This window comes from Setaria italica, chromosome I, assembly GCF_000263155.2.
Source record: "Setaria italica strain Yugu1 chromosome I, Setaria_italica_v2.0, whole genome shotgun sequence".
Lineage (NCBI taxonomy): Eukaryota > Viridiplantae > Streptophyta > Magnoliopsida > Poales > Poaceae > Setaria > Setaria italica.
The window spans coordinates 30,874,859-30,895,415 of NC_028450.1; the positions used below are offsets into that span (position 1 = coordinate 30,874,859).

General features: G+C 44.3%; 1 pseudogene; it reads left to right on the forward strand.

Moving 5' to 3' along the window:
* The first annotated feature begins 15,253 nt into the window (after positions 1–15,253).
* On the forward strand, positions 15,254–16,364 carry LOC111257987 (annotated as a pseudogene).
* Positions 16,365–20,557: the final 4,193 nt, after the last annotated feature.

A 20,557-nucleotide genomic window follows, 5' to 3' on the forward strand; every position in this document is an offset into this window, starting at 1 on the left:
AGCACCACAAACGTACCATAGCTGATTTGGAAACGATAAGTTTCACAAGTAAACCATTAGCCCATTACACGTGCTGAGTTTTAGGCTCCCTTTGGCACGGCTCATCCCAAAACGGCTTCACCGGTGAAGCCAAAGCCGGTGAAGCTAAAAAAACTGGTTTCACCCGGCTTCTAGTTCATTTTAGTCCCGGCTTACAAAACAGCTTCACGCTACAGTGTCTCGATTTGCGTGAAATAGATGAAGCTAAAGTCGAAATAAGCCGTGCCAAAGAGGGCCTTATCAGCATCCGTAGGCGGACGAGAAAAGTCAGACGAAGTGTCCCAGTACGGCTACAAAGCAAAGAGCTGGACTAGCAGTAGAGCTGCGGGATTCGAGGCTGGACATGCCGCAACAACCTTGTCCAGCTCAAATAGCGACAGCACCCGTGGGTGAGTGAGATGGACGTTGAAAAATCTGCAGTAACCGGCGAGTTTCGCAGACCCGCCAGGGTCTTCGTTGCCTCAAGTTGGGCCGTGTTTAGTTGGGGAATTTGGGAGGTGCCAAATTACTGTTACAGCACTGTAGCACACTGTAGCGTTTCGTTTGTATTTGTGAATTATTGTCCAAATATTGACTAATTAGGCTCAAAAGATTCGTCTCGCAAAGTACAACAAAACTGTGCAATTAGTTTTTAATTTCATCTACATTTAGTACTCCATGCATGTACCGCAAGTTTGATGTGATGGGGAATCTTCTTTTTGCATAGTGTCAAAGTTGGGAGTTGGGAGTAACTAAACATGGCCTTGGGTTCGATGTCAGGTGGAGGCTGAAAAGCGGCTGACCGGCGAGTTCGATGGCCTCGAGAATCTCCTCTGCAACACCGGTCAAGCTAAAATAAAGCGTTCAGTTGGGTTCGATGGTTTTGTGCGGCGTTCTTGCGGTGCGGCATCGGCAATGGGGCCATGGGGGCAAACCGAACATGCTGTTTTGTGGTTGTACCGGCCTTGTACAAACTGCCATCTGATGCTGTCCATCGTCAATGATCAGTTTGCAGGAATGTTAAAAAGATGGGTTAACGCTAAACGCAATGACAAGTAGTACAAAGGGATCAGCCCGAAATATCTCTGTTCGTTTCCTGCTGAAAAGTAAAATAACTGGACAAACAGTAGAAAGCTGGGATTAGAGGTGCGCATGCCGTAACAATCTTGTCGAGCTCAAATAGCGATGCGGCGCATGGATGGAGACACGGAGGCTGAAAATAGGGCAACTCTGGTTGGTTTGACTGACTTAGGGTCTTCGCTGTAACGGTGGTCAAGAATCAAGATAAGGTAAGATGTCACATTGCCTCAAGCAACGAAAGTGTGTGGATGTGAGATGTGCTGTTAAACTGTCTTGGACCCATGGGTACCCCCAAGCAAAGTTCATGGCTCATTTTCTCAATGAAGGAAACTTTATTGATCTTAACCAATTACCTTGATGGTACAATCATATTAAGATAACTACTGGCGACTTGGCCTCTGTACAGTTAGGATACACATATAACATAGCCTAAGTACAAGGTTCATGCATCACCAAAAACGACCCGGCAAAGGCAAGAAGAAAAGGCTGTCATGTTGCGCCCTCTCGATCCGATCAGAGGTTGTTGTTCTCTCCTGATTACCAATACATGCATTTTTGAATTATCTCTTGCCGTTAGGCCTGCCATGTTGTTCCTGACTGAAAATTTAAATTAGTAGCGGTTGCCACACTTGATTTAGATAATCTTTTTTCTATTGTCTACCAACTAGGCAACTAGTAAAACTCACCATGCTTATGATATTAGCTTTGTTGCTTCTGTCTTACGGAGTTGGCGGCATCCGTTGCTTAACGATATCGAACACCACAGACATGCTATTGTTATCTGTTTTCAGGGGGGACGTCACCAGTGATCCAAAAGAAGCATTGAGCTCCTGGAACACCACCACCCCCTGTTGTCAATGGAAGGGCGTCACATGCAGCCTCAGGCACCCAGGGCGAGTCACGACGTTGGAACTGAGCGACCAAGACTTGTCCGGCCCAATTTCACCCTCACTTTTTTTTGCGAAATTTTTCACCGTCACTTGGGAACTTAACTTTCCTTAAAGGTACTCAATCTGTCCCAAAACAGCTTCTCGGGGGAGTTACCTCACCTCAATCGCCTCCAGAAACTTCAAATCCTTGATCTGGGCACAAACTCACTGCAGGGCAGTATTCCAGATACACTCACAAATTGTTCAAACTTGAAGCATTTAGACCTCTCTGGCAACAAGTTAACGGGCAAAATTCCTCCAAAAATAGGGTTCCTTCCTAATTTAGTTAACCTTCTCCTTTATCAAAACAAGCTTAATGGGACCATCCCACCAACCCTCATCAACGCCACCCAGCTATGGAGGATTTACCTTGGAGCAAATCAACTGGAAGGGAGCATTCCCGACCAGCTTTTGGCAATGGCCCAATATAATCTCGTTGTTACTTGGTGAAAATATCCTTTCAGGTTCCATCTCTCCAGCCCTTTCCAATCGGTCTTCTCTTCGTGCTCTAGACTTGAATTCAAACATCCTGGGTAATGCATTGCCAGCAAACATAGGTAACATCTTCCCTGATCTTATACTACTAGACCTGTATAATAACAGGTTAGAGGGTCAAGTCCCAGTTTCATTAGGCAATGCTTCAGGGCTGCAACTGGTAGATCTATCATTTAACAGTTTCGCTAGTCAAGTTCCTAGAATTTTTGGTAAAACTTCCGGGACTAAATTTTCTAAACTTTCATAAGAACAAACTCGAAGCAAAAGATATCCAAGGCGGGGAATTCTTGGAGACGCTGAGCAATTGTAAACTACTGCAAACACTTATACTAAGTCAAAATCAGTTGCAAGGATCTTTACCAAATTATATAGGTAATTTGTCCACCAGCCTTCAATGGCTCGCGTTAGGTATAAACAACTTATCAGGGTCTGTTCCTATGAGCATATCGAACCTATCTGGTCTAACATTGCTTCAACTAAATACAACAGCCTCAGCGGTCCAATTGGAGAGTGGATTGGAAAGATGAAAAACTTACAGGGTTTAATTCTCCAGGTGAACAATTTGATTGGACCAATCCCGTTCTCCATTGGTGACCTTACTCATTTGGAATTTCTCTTTCTCGCACAAAACAATTTCACTGGTACCATACCTACCAGTTTGGGATACCTTCAACAACTCTCAAATTTGGACCTTTCCAACAACAATTTACATGGTAACCTACCTGCAGAGGTTTTTAGTTTCCAAACATTGACTACATGTGTTGAAGGACCGAAGGGGCGACCAGAGGGGGGTGAATGGGAGCCTATAAAAATTCTCAACGAAAACAAGGCCTATGTCCCAAACGCAACCCCAAAGCACACTGCGCGTCGTATCGTCAAGATGACACAAGTCAACTCGTGACAAGCTCACCCTAGGAACGATTTGACACGCTCAAGATATAACGGAAGCAAGACATAAAATGACTCTAACAAGTTTGCTCAAAAATATGATTAACCAACATCACTACTAGCTAATCACTCAACTAAGCATAAAAAAAAATAATAATAATCCAAAATGCTATGCGTGATTAGCTAATGAGAGAACAAAATAATTAACAGCTAGCCTTGATTAGCAAAAGATATATCATGGACAATAGCTAAACAAGATGTCACAGATAGATTAATTAGCTAAGTAAAGGAAATAACGTAGAACTAATTATTGCATGGAATTAACAAAAGATAAAAGAATTGGCTCACTGGTCTCGTGTAGATGAAATGCTCCTGGTGACCTGCTTGTTAGGATAAGCTGGGCTTGACTTGCTTTGCGTAAAGAAGCTCCCTGGCTACGAGCTGGGCCTGCAAGTCACGAGATGGACCACCAGGTGCTGGCCTGCGTAGCGCACGCGGCCTGGTGCTGACCTGCCTGGGCCTGTGTCGCTGCTGGGCTGTGGCTGGTGGGCCGCCTAGCGATGGGCCACGAGCTGCAGCTTTGCAGCACCACCGTTGGACTGCTGGCCTGCTGCTGCTCCACCTGGTTGCCTGCGCGCACGAACAGAAGCACGAACGCAAGAACAGAAAGAACAGACCAGATAAACGCAAGAACACCCGAAACTTCGAACGAGAAATCCTCCTTCAAATCTCCATGAATCGAGACAAAACTTGAGCCACAGATGCGCAACCCTAAAGGCTAATAGATCCATGGAAAAGATCACAAAAAGCTCAAGTATCCATCACGGATTTTGGAGAAAACCGAAACCCTAACTCAAGAACGCGATTTGGGAAAAACTCAAAATCAAGCCGGATTCGTGAGGGATTTGAAAGGGGATCATATCACGAATGCTCTCCAAGGTCCTAGCAACATTTCCCTTCAACCAATCTCACGAGATTCGGGCTCAACCATGATGAACGAAAATTCCCCAAAAATAGTTCCGAAAATAGGGAAAAAGAAAAACGCTCGGGAATCAAAGATTTAGCACGATTTGAGACAACAAATAAAGCTAAATCACGAGAACATCTTCTATACAAGATGAGGACTAGCCTCCTCCCTTCATCCACCCACTAAAGATGAAGAAATCAAGAGAAAAGAGTAATCACTCCCTAATCCCCCTCTCTCCTCTCACTTTAAGCACATGACTAGCCTCTAAGCAAATAGATAATAAGTTGCTAAGCAAAGAGGTGCTGAAATAACCAGCCCCCCATCCCTATTTATAGTCCAGGACGAAAGACTATACTACCCCTACAGCTACAACTAAGATAACTACCCACGCAGGGGCATTTTGGTCCAAGTTTTTATCCGTGCATCGGACGGACACGCCGCCTTCACGACTTTGCTTCGCCTCGATGCAAGCTTCGCGATGACACCACGTGCCCTCCTTCTCGAAGCTCCGACCACACCGGGCTCGCCCCCGGTTTTGAGGCCCAAACCGGGAAACCTGCCTGCGTAGTGGTTTTGAGGCCCAAACCACCCAAACCGTCCATTGACGCGTGTCCGGCCTCCGCCAAGCCTCCCGCTTGACTCGACCGACGCCGTCTCCATCGTATCATGCCCTCTCGCCATTCCGTGCACCATGTGGACCGCCCGTGACTTCGCCCGGACTCCTCGGGTCCATCGGTCCAAGCCTACTCGCGTTCATCCTTCACCGCCCTTGGTCCATCGGCATGAACCTTTCGCTTGACCTTCACCGCACGCCGTCGACCGCCACGTCGCATCCTACACCTGCACATCACAAGCCAAGAGAAACATCAAACCAACACAACGTTGTCAATCACTCATCATCCAAGGGTGACCACCATTGGTCCTCAATCTCCCCCTTGATGAGTGCATTGACAACACCCCACAAATTCATAGTATTGAAACAGAAAAACAAGAAACTCAAAATAGAAAAATCTCAGTCCCCTAAGATAAGGGCAACGGCTCTACACAACTGAGACAAAATCATGTGATCCCTCAAGAAGAGGCAGAAAACGGGCTCAACACCAATCACATGAAAATCCAAACTCAAAACAAAAAACCGGCTCCTCAAGAAGAGGTAAATAGCTCAACGCGACCGGTACAAGGGCATAAGAGCATAACAAGAGTATAACAACTCATAAATACTCCCCCTGAACATATGCACTCCCCCTGAAATCATGCATACATGCAAAGTCTCCCCCTTGATAGATGAAAAAGTTTGTGTAGATTTCTCTCCCCCTTGTTGACAATGCAATCATCAAGAAAAGCATGAAAGCACAAAGTGCATGCAGAACCTAACAAGCTTCTCAAATATATCACAATGCACTCTCAAAGGCTACTAGGGAGATAAAGCTTGATAGATCATAAGAAACAATAGCATCGCCAACAAGATGATATCAAGTTACAACAGTGGAGGTGAAGCAACTATCAAGTTTTAGCAATGTATAAAAAGATCACCGCATGAGCATTCACCTAGTTAAGAATCACCCAAGCAAGAATAGACTAGTCCATCAAGAGCTCATACTAGGAAAATCCATTCTCAACAAGAGATCATTGCAAACACCCACATATGCATCCCAAGTCATGTTTAAAGCTTGTTGAAAACAAGTGTCTACTTCTTTTGGTAGACATCTTGTGACAACTAAGCAAGCAATAATATCATATTAAGCACAAAAACTCGGTGAATTTATGAAGTTTTCAGCATATTTCTTTTCAGTATTCACACAAAGCAAAATACATGAAGTGCCTTTGCGGCACAAAGAAGCCATGCTTCCCCAAGGGGTGCAGCATGGGCTAAACATTTGCAATGATACCTAGATCTTTGACCCAATTGAAAAGAACATGAATTCCAAACATAAGCTAGATATGGAACCAGTATTCAACCAAGGGCAAACCATAACCAAGCATCTACTCATGGGTGATAAGCAAGTTAATAGAGTAGAATTTAGCATTGAATTTCAAAAAACAGTTATCTCAACAAGTATACAATATCATCAAGAGCATAACTGCACATTGCATCCAAATCACCAATCACAGCACTACCTCACAAATAGCATAAGGGAGTACACAAGATATATAGGAGAAGCTCATCTAGTGCAACATGATACAAAATGCAATATGATACAAAATGCATGGAAACTAAGCTAAAATGATACAGATGAACAACATGCCATACCCAAATGTGAACTAAGGTAAAGCATGACATGATGTTCATATGTATCATCCACCACAATATATCACAAAAATAGCATGATAAGATATACATGAAGAACTCAAAGCTATCATGAAAAAGTGACTATCCTACCATGTTTTATACAAAAATGATACAAGTATAATACAAGAGAAGCTCCAAAAACCCAACTCAGAATGGAAAGCAAACACCCAACTCCCCCCGCAAACAAGCAAAAGTGGCTTGATCCAGGGGTTTGGTGAAAATGTCCGCGAGTTGGTTTTGGGTAGCAACATAGCCAAGGTCAATATCCCCTTTCTCAACATGATCTCTCAGAAAATGATATCTCACATCAATGTGTTTAGTTTTTGAGTGGAGAACGGGGTTCTTGGCTACACTAATGGCACTCGTGCTGTCACAAAGAAGAGGTACACGAGTAAAATCCAAACCAAAGTCTCTCAAAGTGGAAATCATCCAAAGCAGCTGAGAACAACAGCTAGCAGCAGCAACATACTCAGCTTCGGTGGTAGACTGAGCAACACTAGATTGTTTGCGAGAAGACCAAGAGACCAAAGACGAACCGAGAAACTGGCAAGTACCCGAGGTAGACTTGCGATCCAAGCGACACCCAGCAAAGTCCGCATCGGAGTATCCCCGGAGCGTGAGTGTCGAGGAGGCAGAATACCACAAACCGAACTCAGGGGTAAAGCGGAGATACCTCATGATCCTCTTCACTGCTTGACGGTGAGATGTCCTTGGTGAAGCCTGAAAACGAGCGCACAGACACACGACGAAGTGTATGTCCGGCCTCGTCGCCGTCAGGTACAAGAGGGAGCCGATCATGCTTCTGTACTCCTTCTGGTCCACCGGTTCGCCATCTTCATCCGCATCTAGTGCCGTCGTCGTACCCATGGGTGTGGAGAGTGGCTTAGCATCAGCCATGTCAAACTTCCTCAACACGTCCTTCGTGTACTTCCCTTGGTGCACAAGTGCACGAAGGTTCCTTCCTTGCTTTGCTTAATTTGTAGTCCGAGGAAGAAGGTCAACTCACCCATCATCGACATCTCGAACTCCCTGCTCATGTCATCTGCAAACTTGGCAACCAAAGCATGAGAAGAACCACCAAAGATAATATCATCCACGTATATCTGAATAATCAATAAGTCATTGCCTTGCCTGAGGAGAAAGAGTGTTTTATCAACTGATCCCATTTCAAACCCATTCCCAAGCAAAAAGGATTTCAATCTAGCATACCACGCTCGGGGTGCTTGTTTTAGGCCATAGAGAGCTTTCTGGAGTTTGAAAACACGATCAGGATATTTAGGACTCTCAAAACCAGGGGGTTGTTTCACATACACTTCCTCCTCTATGAAACCATTTAGAAAGGCACTTTTCACATCCATTTGGAAGAGCTTAAAACCTTTAGCCACAGAGAAGGCTAGAAGGATTCTAATTGCTTCCAAACGGGCAACAGGGGCAAAGGTTTCCTCATAATCTATCCCCTCTTTTTGGCTAAAACCTTGGGCAACCAACCTCGCTTTGTTTCTCACAATCAACCCATCCTCACCTTGTTTGTTTTTGAAAACCCATTTTGTTCCTATAGGATGGCAATTTGGAGGTGGTTCAACTAAAACCCAAACCCTATTTCGCTCAAAGTTCTCCAACTCCTCATGCATGGCATTAACCCAATTTGAATCAGATAAAGCATGTCCAATATCTCGGGGTTCGAAAGAGGCAACAAATGCAGAATGTGCAAAGTGTGAAATATGCCTAGAGCTGTGCCTAGTGGTGCGTTCATGTAAGTTACCGATCATCTGTTGTGGAGGATGACGACGCTGAATGTGCCGTGGAGCCTCTCGCTCTGAAGTCGCCTCCCCCTCAACAGCAGCTGAATCACTCTGATCTTCTTCTTCTTCATCCTGTAGTGGTACTGGTTGATGGCTTGAAGTAGTGGAAGTAGAGGTAGGGCCATCAACTCTCGTAGTCGAAGTAGAAGATACAGGTGCAACAGCTGGAGCTCGGTCAATCTCATCATCCTCTTCCTCACCACCATCTACACGCTCTTCCTCTTCCTCAAATATGCTTTGCCCCATTTCATGTTCACCTGCAACTTCAAAGACAGGAGTTGTGCAAGGCATAGTTTTATCGAATGTAATCTCACAAGTTTCCACGATCCGGTTAGTTTCAAGGTTAAGCACACGATAAGCACGACTATGAGAAGCATAACCAAGAAAAATCCCATCCGTAGAACGAGACTCAAATTTATCCAAATTTCCTTGCTTGAGAATGAAACACTTGCAACCAAACACTCTCAGATGACTCACTTTGGGGGAACGTCGATGCATCAGCTCATAAGAAGTTTTCTTCAGGAAAGCTCGCAAAAAGATTCGATTGGACACATAGCAAGCAGTGTTGACGGCTTTGGCCCAATATTTTCTAGGAGTCCTATGCTCATCAAGCATCGTCCTAGCCATTTCACAAAGGGTCCGATTCTTCCGTTCAACGACACCATTCTGAGGAGGGACATAAGGCGATGAAAACTGGTGTTCAAGACCAAGATCATTGCAAAAGGCTTTAAAACGAGCGTTTTTGAATTCTGTGCCATTGTCACTGCGGATAGCTCTCATGGCATCTTTTGGTCGCTCATTTCTCAACCTCAAGATCAAATCTTGAACAAAAGGACATGCCTCATCCTTAGATTCCATGAAGAAAACCCATGAATACCTCGAAAAATCATCAACGATCACAAGCACATACCACTTCCCACCGACTGAACAAACACGAGCTGGACCAACAGTGTCCATACGCAACAGCTCGCCTGGATGTTCAGTCATCACCTGATTCACAGGTGGATGGGAAGCAGCAACCATCTTCCCATGTCGACAGGGAGCACAAACAAGATCTTTCTCAAACTTTAATTTAGGCAAACCACGAATAAGATCCAAAGTACTCAAGCGGGAAAGCAAATCAAAGCTCAAATGACCCAATCTCCTATGCCATTTCCAAAGTTCAGAAGATGAGCCAGCCACTAAACACCGAGAGAGACCAAATGACTTGGAAAAATCAACTCGAAATACTTGACCCTCGGGGACGATCATACACACAAGATCACCTCGAGAGTCTAAAATCCTTGAGGTCCCTTGCTTAAAACGGACCTCAAAACCATCATCAAGCAGTTGCGACACAGAGAGCAAATTGAAACCAAGAGAATCAACTAGAGCAACTCGCTTGAGCATGAAATTCTCACTCACCTTGATAACACCTTCAGACAACACCTTACCTTTGCTATTATCCCCGAAAGTGATGTACTCCTTGGTCATCACCGGGGTGAGGCTGGAGAACCATCTGTGATCACCGGTCATGTGTCGAGAGCAACCGGAATCAATAAGCCACGTGTTCTCCAGGCCTCCGACCTGCTCAAACAAAGGGAGACCAAGGATGAGCAAATGACTCAACACTGGGGTTAGAAAAACAAGTAGAATACCAGTGTCGAACCATTTGCTCAAGAGTGGGGTTATCAAAATCAACCATCTCTCATCTCACAGGAGGACTACGGCCAACGCTAGGGGGAAAACGTGGTCCGTTGTAGCTCCGAGACTCAAAGCCACAACCATATTGTCCTGGGCCATATTGATCATGGCGAGGAGCATGCCTAGCAAAAACACGCGAAGGAGCAAAACGCACACTATCCACACGACGAGGTGGAGGAGCTGCTCTAGGCGCATGTACACCATGAGAAGGGTGGTACATGTCCCTGTTGCCCCACTCACGCTCACGCCTCAAAGCCTTCTTCTTGCGAAAGCAAAACTCCTCAAGGTGACCCCATCTCTTGCAATACTCACAGTGGAATCTAGCAGGCTGTTTTGGCTGAGGATTCACTCTAGGTTGTGGCTTGTCTTGGGTTTTTGGTGGAGGTTTCTTACGAGCAATATCTGGAAGTGTGTCAAGTTTGTTCTTGAGGTGGTTTGGCTTTTCCACCCAAATGGCTTTCTTGGGTACTTTAGGTGGTGTCTCAATGAAAATTCCATCTCTCACACACTCAGACAAGTTTTGCTCACAAGCTGGATTGGGTTGCTCTCTATTTTTAGTGGGTGACTCTCGAGGGGTGTAGTCAATTGGTGGCTCACACTGATTGTAGCTTGGTTTCTTTCTCTCACCACTGTTTTGACCCACCTTCTCACACAACCCATCAAAGAACTTGTGCAACCCATTAAAAAGACATCCCTTCATAACTGACCCAAGCCCAAAACCATCAGCCCTTTTGAACTCCTGAATCATCATGCCTAACTGAGGTTCCCTACTTGACACCCAACTAAGAACAGTGCGCAAGTAGGAGTTTTCATCCTCAACATGTTGCAAATTAAGCTTGAGTTCAGGACAAACAGTGCATTCAGGAAGTTTAGATCTAGCAATAAACTCAGACTTCTCTAAAGCACTAAGCTTAGCACATGCATCATCCAACTGAACTTGCAAAGCAGGGCAAGACTTGCATGCACGAAGCAAAACAGGCCTATTCTTGATCTCATCTAAAGCAGCCCTAGTCAAATCCAATTCATCTACCAACAAAGCATGCTTAGATTGTAAAGATGCAAGACTAGCCATATGAACACCACATTCAACACACTCAACAACATCAGAAACAGTAGAAGCAGATTTAAGCATGTCTATCTCAATCAAGGCACTTTCTAACTTAGCCTTAAGCTCAACTCGCTCTTTAGCAGCCTTCTTAAGCAGTTTATCTTGATTGATTAGGCAATCATTAAGTTCTTCTATTTCTAGAGCAAGTTGTTCAGGAGTAGACTTTACCTCAGTTTCTGTGTCGGAGTCACTTTCCTTGTCATCCTTCTTGGAGTTGAGAGCCATGACACAGTACCCGTCGCGGTTCTTGTCGGAGTAGAAGCAGAGGCCATTGAAGTTCTTGCCGTCCTTCTTCTTTGCCTTGCGGTCGTCGTCCTCCTCGCTTGAGCTTGAGTCGGTGTGGTCGTCGGTGACGGAGTCGACGTCGCTGAGGGAGGCGATGAAGGCACGTGCTTTGGCCTTCTTGCGATACTCCTTCTTCTCGCGGTCGGTGTACTTCTTCTTCTTCTTGGTGCCGTCCTTGTTCTTGTGCTTGTTGTAGTCGTACTTGCTCTTGGTTTTGTTCTTGTCGGGGCAGTCGGCGGCGAAGTGGCCTGGCTTGCCACAATCGAAGCAGTTGTTGTTGTTCCTTCGCCTGTTCTTGCGGTTGTCATTGAAGCGCATGAATCGCCTTGTGATCAAGGCGAGCTCATCATCATCAAGAACCTCCAGCTGCTCCTCTGAAACAGAAACCAAAGAAGACAAGGCAAACGACATAGAAGAAGAGTTACTCAAAGACTTAGGCTGTCCAGAGCCTGACATGAGAGCCATACTATTTGGATCAGTAGGGCCTCCTTGTTTTGCTCGGAGCCTCTTGTCAACCTCCGTGGATTTCAACTTGGCAAAGAGTTCATCAATGGAAAGTGTTTCATAATTCGGTGACTCGATGATAGCATCAACCTTCGTACCCCACACTTCGTGATCCAAGGCATGCAGGAGCTTTAAAGCTCTATCATGATCAATGTAGGGTAAGACGATGATATTTGCTTTCATCTTGTTCACAATAGCTAAGAAACGCTGAAACAAAGCATCGGCAGACTCACCAGGCAAATGAACAAAGTTCTCATACTCACGCCTATAAGTCTCAAAGAGTCTAGCCTTCACCTGACTGTTTCCCTCGTGGAAACTCTGAAGTCGAGACCAAATCTCATGAGCAAGAGAGAGATCTTCGACTCGATCGAACTCAGCACGACTCAGACTCGCAAACAGAATATCAACCGCCTTGCTGTTGGCGTGATACTTATCCCTTTCATCCTGAGTCACACGAGTAGCAGGAATCACATAAGTCACATCCTGAGTGATTTCCCAAACCCCTGCTCCCCTACTATTAAGATGGGCTCTCATGCGAGTTTTCCAATACCGATAATCAGAGCCATCAAAGTAGGGTGCAGCGGTCGAGGAAGAACGCTCAGAGGTCGCCATAATAGGTTTCGAAACCGATTAGGGTATGGAGAAACCTTAACCGGCTCTGATACCAATTGAAGGACCGAAGGGGCGACCAGAGGGGGGGTGAATGGGAGCCTATAAAAATTCTCAACGAAAACAAGGCCTATGTCCCAAACGCAACCCCAAAGCACACTGCGCGTCGTATCGTCAAGATGACACAAGTCAACTCGTGACAAGCTCACCCTAGGAACGATTTGACACGCTCAAGATATAACGGAAGCAAGACATAAAATGACTCCATCAACTTTGCGCAAATGAGATTAAGCAAAGACACTACTGACCACAAGCAAACCTCACTTTATCTGATCATGCAACTATTAAATAAAGATACTTATCTAACATACGAGGATTAGCAAAGGAAGGTGCTAATTAGATATCTAAACAACCAGACAACAATTAATTAGCAATGTATTAAAATAAATGACTCGCACAAAAGAATTGCTTACAGTGGACCACTTGCTTGCTACGCTAGCTAATCTGGTGCTAGGCCTGCAGGGAAGCTTGGGCCGCAACTTGTTGGCCTGCTGGCTTGCAAACTGAGCTTCACGAGCTGGGTCGAAAAGCTGGCTTCCTACAGCTGATCGGATGGGCTGCTAGCCTTGATCTGCTCCTGCTAGGCTGCTGCTTCACGGCCCGCCTGCCGGTTGAATCCTCCTGGGCCGTGCGTGGCAGCAGGCCTGGGTTGCGGTGTGGGCTGGTTCAGCTTGCTCCTCCCGGTGGACTGCGACCTGCCGCTGGCGAGCTGCAGCTTTGCAGCACCACCGTTGGACTGCTGGCCTGCTGCTGCTCCACCTGGTTGCCTGCGCGCACGAACAGAAGCACGAACTGGAGAACAGAAAGAAAACGAAGAACACCAAGAACTAGAACCAAACTTCAATTCGTAAGATCTCTTCCTATACTTCGCGGATCGAGATGAAATCTGAAACAAGGATGCAATACCCCAAGGGCAAATAGATCCATGAAACTAATCCTGAAAAGCTCAATAATTCATCACGGATTTTGGAGAAAACCGAAACCCTAACTCAAGAACGCGATTTGGGAAAAACTCAAAATCAAGCCGGATTCGTGAGGGATTTGAAAGGGGATCATATCACGAATGCTCTCCAAGGTCCTAGCAACATTTCCCTTCAACCAATCTCACGAGATTCGGGCTCAACCATGATGAACGAAAATTCCCCAAAAATAGTTCCGAAAATAGGGAAAAAGAAAAACGCTCGGGAATCAAAGATTTAGCACGATTTGAGACAACAAATAAAGCTAAATCACGAGAACATCTTCTATACAAGATGAGGACTAGCCTCCTCCCTTCATCCACCCACTAAAGATGAAGAAATCAAGAGAAAAGAGTAATCACTCCCTAATCCCCCTCTCTCCTCTCACTTTAAGCACATGACTAGCCTCTAAGCAAATAGATAATAAGTTGCTAAGCAAAGAGGTGCTGAAATAACCAGCCCCCCATCCCTATTTATAGTCCAAGACGAAAGACTATACTACCCCTACAGCTACAACTAAGATAACTACCCACGCAGGGGCATTTTGGTCCAAGTTTTTATCCGTGCATCGGACGGACACGCCGCCTTCACGACTTTGCTTCGCCTCGACGCAAGCTTCGCGATGACACCACGTGCCCTCCTTCTCGAAGCTCCGGCCACACCGGGCTCGCCCCCGGTTTTGAGGCCCAAACCGGGAAACCTGCCTGCGTAGTGGTTTTGAGGCCCAAACCACCCAAACCGTCCATTGACGCGTGTCCGGCCTCCGCCAAGCCTCCCGCTTGACTCGACTGACGCCGTCTCCATCGTATCATGCCCTCTCGCCATTCCGTGCACCATGTGGACCGCCCGTGACTTCGCCCGGACTCCTCGGGTCCATCGGTCCAAGCCTACTCGCGTTCATCCTTCACCGCCCTTGGTCCATCGGCATGAACCTTTCGCTTGACCTTCACCGCACGCCGTCGACCGCCACGTCGCATCCTACACCTGCACATCACAAGCCAAGAGAAACATCAAACCAACACAACGTTGTCAATCACTCATCATCCAAGGGTGACCACCATTGGTCCTCATGTGTGCTTTCATACAACAAACTAGAAGGTCCTATGCCTGAGTTTAGCAATCTTAAACAACTCACTGAACTACGTCTGTCATCCAACAGAATTGTTGGTGAAATCCCTGCCACTTTATCTGACTGCCACTTTATCTGAATGTCAAGAGTTGAATGTCATTGAACTAGACCAGAATATTCTAACAGGAAGCATTCCATTGCCTTCAGGTAATTTGGCAACTTTGAACATGCTCAATCTTTCCCACAACAATTTGTCAGGCTTCATCCCAACAACTCTAAAGCATCTGAATCTTTTGACTCACCTGGATCTTTCTTACAATCACCTCCAAGGAGAAATACCAATCAATGGAGTGTTTGCAAATGCAACGGCTGTTTCCCTCAACAACAACAACTGGGGGCTTGATAGATCTCCGCATGCTTGTGTGCCCTGCAGTTACTTGGAAAATAGAGTGGAAACATTATTTGACCATCTTACTTATTCCAGTATTTAGCTTCATGTCACTCGCGATGTCAATTTATATTACAGTCCTTGGGAAGACATCAAGAAGGCCAAATTTATCATTACTTTCTTTTGGTAAGAAATTCCCTATGGTTTCTTATAAGGATCTAGCTCAAGCTATAGCTAGGGAACTTTTCAGAGTCCAACCTAATTGGAAGGGGAAGCTACGGTTCATTATATAGAGGGAAGCTAACTCAAGCTAAAGTCCAAGATGCTATTAAGGTTTTTGACCTTGAGGTTAGATTTGCATATAAAAGTTTTGCCTCAGAATGTGAGGCTTTGAGAACCATTCGGCATCGGAATATTCTTCCCTATGGTAATGATTTTAAGGTCCTAATTTATGAGTTCATGTCCAACGGGAGTTTGGATACATTGTTGCATCAAAAACATGGTGGTGTTTCTCCAAAACTTTTGGGCTTATCTTAAAGAATAAGCATAGGTGTTGACATAGCCGATGCATTGGCCTATTTACACCATGACTGTGGAAGGCCCATTGTCCACTGTGATCTGAAACCAACTAATATCTTTCTTGATGATGACATGAATGCTTATTTGGGAGACTTCGGCATAGCAAGTCTTGTTGTTGATTCTAGGTCAATAGCAGTTGGACATTCATGTTGCAGTAGTTCTCTCACTATCACAGGAACTATAGGCCATATTGCTCCAGGTATAAATGCCATCGCCTCCACTATTTGTATACTATCTGTTATGCACACAATAATAATTTTATTTTTCAATTTTTCAGAGTATGCTCAAAGTGTTTATGCATCAACCTGTGGGGATGTCTATAGTTTTGGCATAGTACTTCTGGAGATGTTATAGGCAAAAGACCAGTTGATTCTATGTTTGAGGGTGTGCTCAGCATTATCAGCTTTGTGGAGAGAAATTATCCAGATCAAGTGTTACATAAAAATCATTGATGCTCATCTTCAAGAAGAATGCAAATACTTTATTAAAGCAATGGCGGCAACAGAAAACAAGGTCTATGGATGCCTGTTGTCGCTCATGCAAGTTGCGCTTGCTTGTAAACTTCCATTTCCAAGGGAAAGAATGAGCATGAGAGAAGTCGCCATTAACTTACATACAATCAGAAAATCATATGTTGCAGCAATTAAGTGAGAGAAAACCATATGTGGTGTTAAGCCAAGTTGTATGTACTATGTAGTATGTAGTACCAGCTCATACTAATATTTGTCTTTAGAACATTTAGAAGTTGGGATTTGAGGTGCTGTTTGAATTTTTTTTTTTGGTATCTCTGTAATATGAGTATGTGACTTGTTAGAATCGATCCTATTGATAATACATATAAAGGGCATGTTATCTCTGTCAAGATAATTCTAATTCATTGGATATTATTTATTATGGTATCTGGAACACGAAATACATAGAGTGGATCAAGAAAAAATGGAACTATGATTGATACTCACTATTTAGACCCCGCAACTAGACTGGAAAAAAATTCAAGTAGTTCTTAATAAAAAAGAAATTTTCTTCCAATTTTGTTTGCCCAAAAGAGAACTTTTTTTCTCCTTCAATAAATGATCTTCAAGCGGAGTAACGGTAATGGAATTAGAGAGCAGCTGCAGGGATTTTTCTGATTAGATGCTGCACATTATTGATGCAATGCTCATCTCCAAGAAGAATGCAAGGGTTTTATTCAAGCAAAGCTCAAACAGACAAGGGCGGATGCAGGATGGGAGGTTTGGCGGGGGGGGGGGGGGGGGTTCATTTCCCTTCCCCTTCCTCTAGCACCCCCTTTCTTCCTCCTCTCTCCCTTCTTTCCTCCTCTTCTCCCTTCTTCCCTCTTCTTTCCATGGAGTTCCTGGGACCCCCACGCTGGATCCGCCCCTGGAAACAGATAATACAGTGAATTCATGATTGTTATCTCTAATGCAGATAGCTCTTTCTTGGACTTATCTATTCCCAAGAGAAAGAATGAATACGATAGAATTTGTCAGTGTAAGTTGCAATCAATCAGAATGACATATGTAAGAGAAAACAGTCATAGTTCATATTTAGTAGAGTATTTTACAATATGGCAGGAATCTTGTGTAGGCAGTTTAGGTTCTCTTTGAATGCAATGGGCACAAAGTTGGCAATTCAGCCTATGTGTTCGCATGTTAAAAAAGAATGAGGTACCCTGCTATAAAGCTGTAACCTGTAGGTGGTGAATGATGAACAGTGTATAGTGCCATCATATTAAGATTGGGCTTTTGAGCATTTGGAAAAATGGTTTTGATAAGGCATCAATAAATTGACAAAGTACTCAGATCGCTTCTATGGTAGTGTGTGACTGTAACACTGAGTGGTGTTTCAGAAAACTTTATGATAAATGGAATGACGCTGCTAATCTGACCGCAAGTCCGCAACCTAGCTAACAACCGCTCGGATCCCTAATCCGAACCTCAAACTACAGTCATTCCAAAAGTCAAGGTCGACGAGATCCTGAGCGTACCGTTAGTGCGGCCGCTGGTTAGCCGCCTGCTTTTTTTTTATGAAACAGGAGAGGCAGATCCCCTGCTAGTTATATATTAATAAATAAAAATAAATGTACAAAGATAAGAAAAGAAAAAACAGAATTACAATACAGATAGCCAGATGTCTATACTAGGATGGTACTTCTTTGCTTGATGCATAACCATGCCAAACTCTTTCCTGAATAATTGTTTGCAGTGCAGAGTTGCAGACACCTAGTTTTCAAAGATAAAGTTATTTCTGCACGTCCATCTACTCCATGTCATGATGACAATAATCTCCATGAAGAAAAGCCTAGCAATCTGATCTTTAAGGGAATTTAGGTTGTCATACCTAGATAGATTGTCATCTATGTGCAAGCCTATCTGTTCCCAACACAATTTAGCAAATGGGCACCACAGGAAGAGATGAAGCATAGTTTCAAGGTTGTTGTCATTGCACGGTACACAACTGTAACTTTGGAGATCCATATTCTTTCTCTGCAAAATATCTCTTGTATTGAGTCTGTCCTTAAGAAGTAGCCAAAAGAAGATCTTGTGCTTGGTTTGACAGCAGCTGTTCCATATCCATTTAAATGCTGGATGAATATCTAAATGGCCTTTCAATGTTGTATATGCTTTTTGTGACCTGTACGTGTTTGATCCCCATATGTATGTCCAAATGTCACGGGCTCCCTGATCTGAATATTTCCAATGCTATTTTGTAAATGCAGAAATTGATCATATGCTTCTATGGATAGGGGCAGGTGGAAAAGTGAGTGCAGCTCTTCAGTGTTCATCCTTAGGCTGATATTTATGTTCTTTGCAAATGAGAACAATTCTAGGAAGTTTAAACTAGGTACCATGCCACACCAAAAATCATTCCACTGGTAAACTGAATTTCCATTATGGGGGATAGGAATGGCCATACCTTTGTAGAGATGTAAGATTTTTTGAATGTGTCTCCACCAGAATGATCCTATTTTCACTGAGCCTGGAAGCTTACCATTGCTGTAGTAATTATCTCAGATTAGATGAACCCATGGTAAGTCTGCATGGTTGAAGAATTTATGCAAGTTTTTCAAAATGAGAGCATTATTCTGAGCTTTGATATCTGGTACCCAAGGTCTCCTTCCTCCTTTGTAGACACACCATTTCCCATGCAGCTTTCGGTAGCTTCTTAGCATTTAAATCAGATCCCTTCCAAAGGAGATGCTTTCTATATTTATCAATCTGCTTTATGACAGTGGCACGTAGTTTCATAGTAGACACGATGAATGTTGGTAGAGATGTTAAGACTGAATTAACTAGGATAAGTTTACCACCCTGTGAGAGAAGGTTTGATGTTACCAAGATTCTGCTTTCACACTTCTTGACTAGAGGCATGATGTCCTTTACAGAGGGTTTAGTGAGGCCAAGGGCATCCCCAAATATGTGAAAGGCGGCTATGTCCCAATTGCACAGCCCAATGTGGATGTCAGGAGAGATAATTTATCTTCAGGAGTGTTAATTGGCACCATCAATAATTTTGAGTAATTTACTTTCAGGCCTGATGATGAGGCAAAGCTATTCAATAGATCCCTGAGAGAGGATAATTGTGATTCATCACTTTCCAGGATTCAGCCACCTGCTTCGCCGTCCGCCGCTGCCCGCAACTGCGACTCTCCACGCTCCGGCCCCAAATGACGCGTGCCGCCTGCGCTCGCGTAGTGGCCGATTTCATCCGCAACGGCGCAGTGCCGCCATGGTGGGAACCACTTCGTCGCTTTGCAACTGTGGTGAGATTTTGGAAATTTTTTATTTTTTATTTTTTTATTTTAGCATTTTGTAAAAATATATGCCTAAATAAAAAAAATTGCAAATCTAGACGCATACCGTCATTTGAAACGGCTATAGCCAAATAAACCAGCAGAAGGTGTACTATAGCAACCTTACTGCCGGTTCAACCGGCGATATCTCTCCTCTCTGGATAGCTCATCTTCAAAAAACCATAACTTTTCATATGAACTCAGGTGGACAGATCCCTTGGACCCTAATCGAAATCCCAGATTGGATTTTGGAATTTTTTATTTTTTATTTTTATTTTAGCATTTTGTAAAAATATATGCTCAAATAAAAAAAATGCAAATGTAGATGCATACCATCGTTTGAAATGGCTATAACCAAATGAAGCGGTGGAAGGTGTACTTTAGCAACCTTACCGCCAGTTCAACCAGCGATATCTCTCCTCTCTAGATAGCTCATCTTCAAAAAATTATAACTTTTCATATGAACTCAGATGGAAGATTCCTTAGACCCTAATCGAAATCCCAGACTAGAACTAGAACCGCCACCTAGCTACATACTTGAATCAAACGAACAGTGAGGACCTAGCTAGGAGATCTTCCGCGTACCGTTGATGCAGCTTCTGGTCGGCTGCCTAATGCTGCTGGCCCGTCCGCCTCTCCGTTTCGTCCTCGAAGTCTCAAACGCGCCGCCTCTCACCGCCCGTCGCGCGTGGAGTGGCGCGCGGTGGACGTCGCTGCTGTGTTGGCTTAGCCCAATCGCGCTGTTCGTTGGGCGAGGCCGAATGCGCTCTGTTGGTTGGCCGGGCCGATCGATCCGTTCGTGCCCAAGAGTTGCGGGCTGCAACAAGAGTACAAGACGCAGAATGATGGTGGCTGAACAGGCCTAATGGGCCTCATAAGCACTCAGAAGTCCACCACTGCAAATCTCCAACTCATGCGAAAAAAAAGTTGTACGCACAGATTATTTGGTCTCTAGTGTGTCCTTCATTTATGCATAAACTATGCACGTTGTGATTTGTATTATTAAAAAATTAGAATAAGATCTCTGTATAAATTAGGCGCTTCCTCTAAG